Source organism: Convolutriloba macropyga, chromosome 8 (genome assembly GCF_964194025.1).
Source record: "Convolutriloba macropyga chromosome 8, txConMacr16.3, whole genome shotgun sequence".
Classification (NCBI taxonomy): Eukaryota; Metazoa; Xenacoelomorpha; order Acoela; family Convolutidae; genus Convolutriloba; species Convolutriloba macropyga.
The window spans coordinates 55,354,962-55,366,397 of NC_134475.1; the positions used below are offsets into that span (position 1 = coordinate 55,354,962).

The 11,436-nt window shown below is 34.5% G+C and overlaps 1 long non-coding RNA gene across 1 annotated transcript; it reads right to left on the reverse strand.

Moving 5' to 3' along the window:
* Window positions 1-2,674: 2,674 nt before the first annotated feature.
* On the reverse strand, window positions 2,675-8,302 carry LOC142344843 (uncharacterized). Its single transcript, XR_012759292.1, has 2 exons — window positions 8,197-8,302; window positions 2,675-3,603 (listed from the first exon to the last, which is right to left on the reverse strand). It is a non-coding gene; the product is annotated as an uncharacterized LOC142344843 (long non-coding RNA).
* Between the last annotated feature and the right edge of the window lie 3,134 nt (window positions 8,303-11,436).

Consider the following 11,436-nt stretch of genomic DNA (forward strand, 5'->3'; position numbering starts at 1 on the left):
AAAAACTAAATTTAACCCAAAGTCAAAGCGCGGTTCGAAAGGCGGAGTAAATTACCACCTAAGAAATCACAATAAGCATTTCATTGCTAATTCAACAAATCCATTCAATATTTCAGCTTTACATCTCTGCGACGAAACAATCCATCCACTATATGCCAATTGAAGCTATCAGCAGAGGAGTAACCCCTAGGAAAAAGCCAATTGAACTCAAGGGGGCGGCGAATCTAGCTGTTTTGTTTGGAGAACCAAAATAAGTTTTAAGCCAAAAGTGTCAATTTTTATTGTATTGGGAGCAAAAAAATTTAACTAAGGTATTAATTTAATGAACAAGCGTATCAAATACCAGTTAAGTCCAGGTGAGCTGTTTGTATATGATAGTGGCCATTGTCAGTTAGGCCGCGTCCTCTGTTTGTGTTGCTGATAATTCTTGTCATAAAACAAAGCAAAAAAATGAAACCAAAATGTCGATAATTTTTTCAAGTTCGTTTTTTGAGATTGAACTTGATTAAAATTGAGATGATTAGAGAAAATATTTAAGAAAAAGCAAAACACACTTGTGTGCGTCTGCTGTTTGTTTCAACAAAGCTATCGCATCACACTTTATTAAAAGTTCACCTCTTATGCTCAGCTCTGTTTTCGGCCGATAGGGTGGAGGCGTCACACGTTCATAGTGAGATAAATTCTAGTTTTCTTATTGGACGTGAAATACGAGATTTAAATGAATCTTTAATCTCTAAACACTAGAAGCAAAACCAATTAATACAGGCCAGGCGCTCAAAGCCTTCTTTCTTCTCTTTAAAAACAGCGGCATTTTTTGCATTCATCTCTTCTTCTTTACTTAAGTTGAGGGATAGTTTCGGCACTGCAACTGTCAGTCCTCGAAATTAAGTGGGTCAAGATATATTAATTTAAGTCAGGGCCACAGACGTGAAAGAACGTCTGTTTGCTGTTCTTTTATCTATTCCAAGCGAACCAGGCCTAAATTTAGACAAGTTTACTGCTTTTACAAAAATGCAAAGTCTAAATTTAATAAAATATAATAATAATAAATTGTTCTCGAGTAGGATGTACAATTGTTTGCAACACATATGGTATAAATTATGTACCACAATAACAAATCTACTCGACAGGTCGCCGAAGAGGTCCTAGTCTAGTGATGACCAGTACCATTACTATGGTCAATGGTGTGAATGTGTGGCATATCATAGTAAGAGAAAATAGTGGGGAACCTCAAAACCTTATTCTGAATTTTATGAGATCTATCAAGCTTTGTTAATGAATCAAAGCAAAAAGTTACAAATTGTCCACGAAAAGATTGTCCCGGAGACAAGATCACGCTGTAACTCTCAGCACGAGGTAATTTTTTTTAGCGCGTAGCGATTATGGTGGTGAGTAACGCATTTGAAAACTTTTGTTCAATATTCCGAATAATTATCCGCCCAGAGCTCTCAGTACACAACATAAATACTTTGCCAAATATACCGGAACATAAATATTTCCTATCTATTATTTACGCTTGTAATTGGATTGACGCAGTAAAAAAATAATCAATGCCAACAACTGTTTCCACTCGAAAAACTTTTTCTCTTCTTATTAAATTTTCTCGGTAGTAAAATTGGCAAAAACTTAAAACTAGACTGAACAAATAGAGAATAACACGCAAAAATTAGTTTAATGATGAACAGCGCAAAGAGATTGCTACGTTTATGAAAATAAGAAGTGGAACGTCAAAAAACCTTCAATTTCATTTATTGGCTCAAACATTGATAGGCTTTGCTAGATCACGAATAAAAATTTAGGTTGTTAGTTTGTAAAAACTTTGAAGTCTCTCGAGCGAGACGTTTGCAAAGCTTAAAACAGTCAGTAGGCGTTTACTCATTTGAATTATAGGTTTTCTTAAAATTACTTATAGAAGACAGATTTCTGTCACAGAGTGCTTGAAATTATGGGTTTTTCAATTTTCGTTGACCTTTTCTAAGAGTATATATTAGATAAAAATAACATCTTCTGCAGAATTGTAGTCCTTGCTCCTGTTATGATGAATTTAAGGCAAATGTTTTCAAAGAGTTGCTACGTTACAAGCATTAAGTTGGTCGTGTATAATTCAAATGATCCAGATAAAGAAATCGCTTCAAAATTCAGTAAATATTACGGTTGCTCGCCTAAACGAACAAGGAAGGCTTGAAACCGCGCATTTAGTTTTAGCAATTCCAAATATGTCAGTACATAGTTCATACAGTTCACTTTCGTAGCCTTATATCCGCTATATTTTTTTTTACCGTTGTATCACTAATTCACTTTGAAACTATTTATTGAGCTTAGTTGTTCGATATCAAACTGGAATTGTTAGATTACAGATTGCGGAATCGTCTTGTTTATCCGGATTTAATGTGTGAGAGAAAAAAATTGAAGGCAAAGATACATGCCTAGGACCGCTTTTATGCAAAAAAAAACATTTTTGACTTAAACCTAAGCTGTGTTTCTTTCTGTACTCACGATTTGGACTACCGAAAGCAAGACACACTAACAGTTGAATTACCGTCCAATTTAGTTGCCGAAGCAGACCACAGTAACAATAATTTACTGTGCGAGTAATTGCTTCAAACAATACACACTACCTGGTGACTTATTGCTCAAGATTGATTTCTTAAAACAATTTATTTACTGCTAAAAATAGTGACAGAGATATGTATTTGAAAGAAATTGTATGAAATATTTTGCTGAGTTATAGAACGGAAGCCGTCGTCTGCTGCTATTGTTGTTTTGAGCGTCTTGGTCAATGTTCTTGTTATTTTATTCTCTTTTTACACCTCAGCTTTGGCTGGAGCCTTAGGTATTTAGTCATCAGACCTTAACAGGAGTGAATTCCAAGCCATGATGACCAGAGCATCGGTGCGAAGACCATCTGGGGTCCAGCTCTTTGTGGAGTCACGTGAGACTCAGGGATCACAGACAGTTTTTTCTTCCACTTATAATCAACTTTCAGTAAATGCTGCCTAGCAATCGCTCCAACCCTGCGTCCGTTGCCTGCTAGCAAGAGTTTGAGGCCGATAAGAGTTCACAAGAGACTTTAATTACTAATAAAGTCAAATTTCATTTACTGGTCTTGATTTCACTTTTGTTACTGTGTTGAGTTTTGAGTCAGCATGAATATGTTTCGATCATGCGAACGGTAAAAGTTGGCGAGAGATGACTACAAAAGCAAGTTTTATAACAGGGCTTCGCCAACAACAACTTTACTCTCTTCTTCCAAGGGCGGTAGTTCAAGCTCTGGCTCTGCTCAGCTCCTTCATCTCAGGTTCTTACCTGCGTTGAAGAGTAGCGGACTGGCAGGGAATTCCGAGTAAACTTTGTTTTGATTCTGAGTTGGCTTGCGAAGTGCAAGTTTTCGTCCTTTCAACACGCGACTTTTTGTAATTAAATTTGACTATAATTATAACTATAACAATGTCGAGAGAACGTGGAAATATTAGTTGAACAGTTTTCCTTCCAGGAGCGTGATGCCAGTTTAAATCAGCACTGACCAACAATTATTATGTTTTCAGCATGAACAGATGACGCAGCTTCAAATTTTCTCTGTCACGGTTCCTTAAAGGTTCTCGCCTACTTACATAAACAAACAATAAACCGCAAAGTTACATTAGCCGTTCAAAATTTACAGATTTTGGAGGCAAAGCCTTGGTTATATTTAACTTTTAACGTGTGATAATATTGGTGTGGTTGTTTTAAATGCCGAATTTCTGTTATACAGACAAAAATTGATTAACTTGACAGATTGAAAGAATCCTCGTTTACATTGAATCAAAAGCTCTAATAACCGTTTCTATAAGCTGAGAACTAAGCTGAAACGGCTCTAAGCAATGGCTATCTGCCCAACTAATATGAAAGAAATCACTTTGTTTCACAAACTCTTTTTAATAGCTAACTGCATTTTTCTTTTTTTTTTTGAGCAGAATGAAAAAATTTTCCGAAAAATACAGCAACAACTGCTAAAAAGTCGTGTGTTAATAGAGCCAAATAAAAAACCTAGTGTTGTGCTGAATTTAATCAGGTTCAAATGAAAATAATCTATAAGACAGAGATGTCACAACCAATAAAATAAGTCCTTAGCATAAGCCGATTCCTTTTTTCCGATTAAAAATTAGTAGTCTGGAAAATGTTTCATGAAGGGCCAATTTCCATTATTTTAGTAGGCCCATTTACGGACACGTTGTAAGGCAGGTTCAAAGTAGCACATGACTTGATGTCAATGTTAAAACGGATTGTGTCAAGGTTTGTTTTCAATCGTCGTCGTTGAATCCCTGCGTCACCTTAGCGAGATGGAACAGATCAAGTGACAGTGAGCAATAATCGAGAAAAAGACTTTCACTCGACCCATGAAAACCCTTTGCTCGACTTTAACAAAGAATCTTGTTACATATTGACATACGAGATTGGTTATCATTGGTGAACAAAAAGATGGCCTGCGGGTGAAATTTTGACATTTCGCAATAACTGACACTTGAACACAATCTTTTTCCATTAGATGTGCAGGTAAGAGGCTCATGGACTATTACCCCACGGTAGAGGAGATGACAGCGGCTCTAAATAAGGGTGACAAAATCTCTCAGACCAAACATGAGTTCCAGAGCAGATTTCATGAAGATCGGTACGCTTTAAGCTAAACTGTATATTCAAATTAAATAGATCAGAGAAAACCATGCACCATTAGGGCATTGAATAATCTCGCATAGAAATTACTGACTGACTGATCGTGGTGCCCAATTGAAAAAAAAATTTAGTGGGCACGGCCATCTCTTTTTTGAAATGGTGGGTTCACAAAAAGCACTACATTAAATGGAACCTCAAAACATAGACAACGAGAGGAACAGAATGGTATCTATCACTCTCTTGGAATTATATGAAAGCCAAAGGGCTTAAACGAACGTAAAAAAATGTGGATGGAAAATAAGTAAAACTCAGCTCACAGATAACTGTAATAAGAAGCCATAGAAAAATTTTATATTTAAAGGACAGAAATAATACAACGAAAAATGGGTGCAATAGGATTGCGAGTATTTCTGTAAAAGTAATTAGAATAATTATAAGGGTTGAATAAAGAGGTCATCACTTTTCTTTAAGAATAAGGCACTTTCGTTCATGACACTTCAAGCAGAAATATATTTTTAGTGGCAATCCGCAAATGGAAGACAGCCATTCTAAAAGGGCTGGATGTAATAGTAGTGAACATGAAGATCGAGATAGAAAGAATTTGATGTACAAAATTAATGGAACAAAATTACAGATAAATAATGAAGAACATACTGGGTGGGGGAATATAAGATAATGCAAATGAGGAGTTGACAAGGAGATAAGAATTGAATCATTCGGTCTGCTCTACTGAAAAATTTGAAAACACTTTTGTTCAATATTAATTAAAAACCAAAAGTCAAGTATCGCCTTGTTATCAAGATGTGGCTTCGTCAAACATTATCAAGAGCGGTCTCAAACAATTAATAGAAAAAATTATTAAAGAAAACAGATAAAGGAAAAAATTTCTGTTGAAAAAATTTTTTATAGAGCCAATAAATCTGATTATAAATTGCAATTTAACTGTGAGTACAAAAAAGGTCAAGTACACCAAAGGACTTAACTTGCTCAGCATGCCGGATTGGCATATTTGTGCCGGAGTTAAAAAATTGCTTTTTCAATTTGAGAACTTGAAAAATATCAGAAATGGCTCAAGTTTTTTTTTACAATATGAGGTCGGCGAAAAATGTTTTAACAAAAAATGTTTATGCACAGCAGAGAATCAGGTATGCAAAATATCAATGCAAAAAAAGAACGTAAGAAAAAAGATTTAGGAGTACCAATAATAAATTCATATGAAAATCAAGTTTTCGTTAATTAATTCGAAAAGAAAAACAAAAAGAGCAGCGTGGCGTTGCAGTCAAATTCTATATCAAAACAATTTTTTATTTAAAAATTTAACTTTATAGTAAGTGGAGTTAGAAAAAAAACTGAAAAATAGCAGCAAGCATGTGAGAATACAAAAAAAAACCACAGAAGCGACGCCAAATTTTGACAGATAAACTTTAATAAAAGCTATCAAATGCAAAATTGAAAACTCTTGGAATGTTGTCTCAGGAAAAAAGATTGCCCAGGAAAAAACTAAACCAGCCGACATAACAAAAATAATTGTAGCTCGATCAAAAATTATCATCAAGTTTAAAAGATGGGGACTTTTTTCTCGAGAACATAAATGCATCGAAGTAAGACATTCATAAAAACTCCAGCATAGAAATCACAAAAAATGCTACCTAAAATTTTTAAAACTGAATCAATGGAAAATGCAGACAAAGAACGGGGAAGTCGCAATTAAAAGACAACAATTTATTGGAGAGTTCAGTTTTTAGAATTACATAAGTTCAGGCAAACATTTGACAAAAATTTTGCCTCAATTTAACATAAAAAAGACTAAGACTCTGTTGAAAACATGAATCACTTGATTATAACAAATAAAATTTATTACTTTCGTTGAAACACACCAGGCTCTGAGAGTAATTTGTAGTCAACAATCACTATATGCAATAAAGAAAAAAAGAAGCAGTCAGATTTTTTTTGCGGTAAAGTTCTTTATGCAAACAGTTTGGAGAAAGTGTAATTCCCTGAACAAATATTTATTGTATGTCCTGCCAATTTGAGTGAAATCAGACGAAACTAGAGATGATATTCAAGATAAAAAGATGTTTGCAATAACAAGATAACAAAATAATAATGCAATAGTCGATTTGTTTAAGAAGTAAAGGAGTTTTTTTTAAATTTAAACATGAGATCATGTGACAATGCGAATCAGTTTTTCCAGAAGTTTCGATTAAGAGCAGGAGATATAAATTGAGTATGGTGGATGCAATATTCTCACAACACCTACTTATTTATTCAGAGAAACCTTAAGAAAATTCCTTGAAACCAAAATATCTAAACTGAAATTGTATTGAAAACGAAAAACGAGGAAATTTCAAACAAAAGAGTAACTCAGATTTTTCTAAACAAAACTCTCGCGCTCTCGTGATGTGTGCTACATCGAAAAAAGGAGTACGATTGATACAATTAAGTTTTTGAAGTAATGGACTCGCAAAGAGCACTATATCAAATGGAACCAGAAAAACATCGACAAAAAGAAGAACAGAAGGAAATCACTCTCTTGGAATTATATATGATGGCCAAAGGGCTTAAAAGAAAGTAAAAAAATTGTGGCATGTAAAATAAGTAAAACTCAGCTCACAGATAACTGTAATAAGAAGCCCATAGAAAAATTTTATATTTAAAGGATAGAAATAATACAACGAAAAATAGGTGCAATAGGATTGTGAGTATTTCTGTAGAAGTCATTAGAATAATTATAAGGGTTGGATAAACAGGTCATCACTTTTCTATAAGAATAAGGCATTTTCGTTCATGACACTTCAAGGAGAAATATACTTTAGTGGCAATCCACAAATGGAAGACAGCCATTTTAAAAGGGCTGGATGTAATAGTAGTGAACATGAAGATCGATATAGAAAGAATTTGATGTATAAAATTAATGGAAACAAAATTACAGATAAATAATGAAGAATATATTCGGTGGGGGAATATAAGATAAAGCAAAAGGGGGAGTTGACAAGGAGATAAGAATTGAAACAGTCGGCCCGCTCGACGCGAGAACTTGAAAACCTAATTTCCAATTAAAAATGTATGAAGACAGTCAAGTGAGGCAAGTTCTTGAGAATAATGAGCAAAAAAAGCGGAAAAAATGGAAAAAAGCGTAAAACACAGTGATGTAGGGCAAGTGTTCCGTTTTTAACAGCATTATCAGAAACTACCCCCCCCCCCCCCCCCCGCTGCCCTCTACGGTTCTAATTCCACTGCCCTGCTTTTATATGCTAGGCCGTCCTCCGCGCAGTTACAATTATGAACAATGCTATATAGTGTATAATACCTCAGTGTATAATGTAACAGCGATCTTTGTTGCCATGAGAAAGAACGAAATAAGGGAAGAACTGAAAGCGCAAGCTTGACATTGAAATGTTCAAATATTGCAGTACGACTAGCAGAAACTTCACTCATAGCATTTCGGTCTTTGTCAGGGCGAAATTTGCTGCCGTAGGAAGACCTGAGTTAAATCCATGGCTTCATTTGGACTTGGTTAACAATTATATGAAAAAGATCATTTACCTGATTTTCGGCAGAAATTACTATTTATACATAATAAAGCAAATAAATAGTTATTTTTCGCCCACGCAGCAAGATGATATAAACAATCGAGAATTTCTTACTGCACTGTAAACAAAAAGAAAGGTTAAATAAATTATTCAAGGTGATTTGCTCAATATATAGTGCGTTATGTAATTCCAAGCTATTGTCCAATCAAAATGCTTCGGAAATTTCCTTCATCTCTTTCCGAGCAGGTATACATGAACAGCGAGTAATTTTCCTTTACTTTGGTTAAATTTACAAAATTTACAACTGAATTTACAGCCTGTCCTTCTAGCCGAACATTTCTGTCCATTTACGAAAAGTAACAATTGATTTACATATTAATAAAAATAATAGAGCCGATAATATTGATCGAAGTCCAATCAATGGTCAATGAACCATTCAGCTGTTTGCGTTGACTAAATTGAAACAACCAGTAGCCATTTTACTAATTGGCCGTTTTTTGTTTAAATTTGGCCTCAGCGCACAGTTAAACGGTTTCGGCTAAATGATCGTTACATCAACTAACTTCAGAATTTGTACATGCATAATTTGTACTGCGATAGATAAATTTCAGTAGCAGGTCAGATAGACGAAGTTCCAAATAGCCGAAAAGGGTTGAGCGTTCCGGGATTATGAATTACATTACTATAACACGTAAGAATATCGTCTGGAGCTAAAATATATATAACTTCGAGTTGTGAGAGTCGGGTCGTAATAATCGGTTTTCGTTTATCATGCTCTGATGTATGGGTCATGGCCGAAAAGTGGCCAAATAAGCTGATCGCACACTTGAAACTTAATCTTTAAGTGGAACTCAGCTATTTAGAGTCACGTTTGTATTTCCGTTTGTATGTCGGCCAATCGCAATTAAATGAAATGAAAAACTGATCAAATAGAAAAACCAGCCAATTAATTCTTTTGTATTTTTGGCCATCTCAACCTTCGGTTTTCTGAGCGCTTACGATCATTTTTATACTTATCAGTTGCACTAAGTAAGGTGTATTTTTACCAGTAACAGATAGTATTGTAATTTACAGTAAACGCTGGGGGTAAGCATTGAAACTAACATTTTCACATTTTCAAGCCAGTTTTATTTGGAAATAATTGCCAATTAACAACGCTCATGAAAACCCTATCCAATCTTCTCGATGTAATACTTCTCGATGTATATTTGCCAAATTTCGATCCCCTTTCTGGCCCCATACGAGTTATGCCTCAATATCTTTTACAGTTGAAAACAGCTACCTTTAAACACCTCCCCGATTTATTGATTGATTAATTTAATATTTAAAGTTCAACTTTAAATCAATTTAGACTATTGGAGTACATATAAATACACGGAGTACATATCGGACGTGAGAAAGACCACTGCTAAAGTTTATAAATTGATGCATATCAATTTTAGATAACACAAATCACATTTCACAAGCAAGTAAATAATTGGGCATTAAAGTTAATGACACTGTCTTTCTTTCAGTGCGCATCTATTTGAATGGACGGGGGGGGGGGGGGGGGATACAATTATTTTGAGAACTCTGACAGCTCGCCCGTCTTTAGATAATTATCGATCCATAAATTATCCATAAATACAAGTTGTCATTTATAGAGCCATGATTCCTACTGTCATGACTTCTGTTCAATTTTGATAATTTTGCAAGAACATGAAAAGAATGAGCTAAATCACAGCAAAAATTCAATGGGCAATAGATTCTTGTATAAAATGGACCGCACACAGTAAAAAAAGTTCAGGTAAAGTTACCTTAACGCAGTTAAGGTAAACCTCTGTTAAGGTAAAATTAAGGTAAAAGTTACCTTAACTTTACCTTAACTTGAGTTAAGGTAAAAAATTACCTGAACTGTGTTAAGGTAAAATTACCTTAACTTACCTTAACTTTTTAAATAATTTTCTGCAGTACAAAATTGTTTATTTTTAGTAAAATTAGCAAACCAAATGTTGAAGTTTATTACAAGAGCTTTACAATGATCCTTATATGAAGCAATTTGAGCTAATATTTGTCGACCTACACTACAGCAAACCCCAAAATTACTTTCAGTGAGTGCTCAAAAAAATTCAAAAAGGCAGTAACGCACCAATTTTGCAAAATTTGGTATTTTTATTTTTCACGCGCCTCTGTTTATGAATTGGCTGCTCACAAATCGATTCTGAGTGGTACCGAAAGAACTGGTTTCAGAAAAACGGTTTAGAGAAAGTTTAAAAGTGGTTTTAAAGTCCAATCACTTTAAAGTCCAACTTGAATCCAATCACTCTTTCTTATATATTAAGTTAAAAACTATAATTCCTTGCATAAAGTAGATCTCTGGAAAAATGGATTACACATAAATTGAAACCGTAACGACATATGGCCCTCATTTAGCTTCCATTTGTTTAAAGTCTTTCAGAATCAGATTGTTACTCTTCTTAGTTCGAACTAATTGCATTTTCCATTATAAGCACTGCTTCACAACCTATCCGATGAAGTGAAGTTCCTCTTTGATGTTAGGTGCATGTTTCCGCAACTGGACTCTCTATAAATTAAAGGGGACAAAATAAACATTTATGGAACTATTTCCTGCCGTTTATTAAGTTTCGCAAAGTTACAGTTAGGTTTAGTATAAAAGCTTCCCACTCTTCAGCCCTATAGATGTTTCTAGATCGAACCAGTAATTTGGGAGCCATTCGGGGTTTTTGAAGTGAACATCAATACTGAAGTTCCAGAAAAACCGTTTAAAGAGACTTTAATTTCTTTAAATTGTAACAACAGGAAACTCGTAAGGTTAGTTTGCTCAGCATTTGTTAGAAAATCACTTACACTTGTTATATCAGTAGTAAGCTCAAGCATTCTTACTGAGGTGGGGGATGTCCCACCTCCCCCAACAACCCGTGAAGATCCGTGAGTTATATTTTTTCGTGTCAAAATTTTCTCTCGATTTTGCCTGAGAGACAGAAAATATTGTAAATTTTTTAAAATTTTGATGGTGACCAAAATTTTTAAAATTTTTGTCAATTCTCTGCTGCGGCAGAAACTTTTGTGTTAATAATTTCACCAATTTTGTGCGGCCAGGAAAAAATTTAAGAAACTTAGGCCATAGTTCTACGGGACAAAAAATTTGGCTAAATTTGTACACAACAAAAACTTGTTAAATGTTCAAGGTTTCGTGGACGTGGGGAAAAAACTTGAAACAAATTTGCAATTTTTTGGGTTGATTAAATTGCAT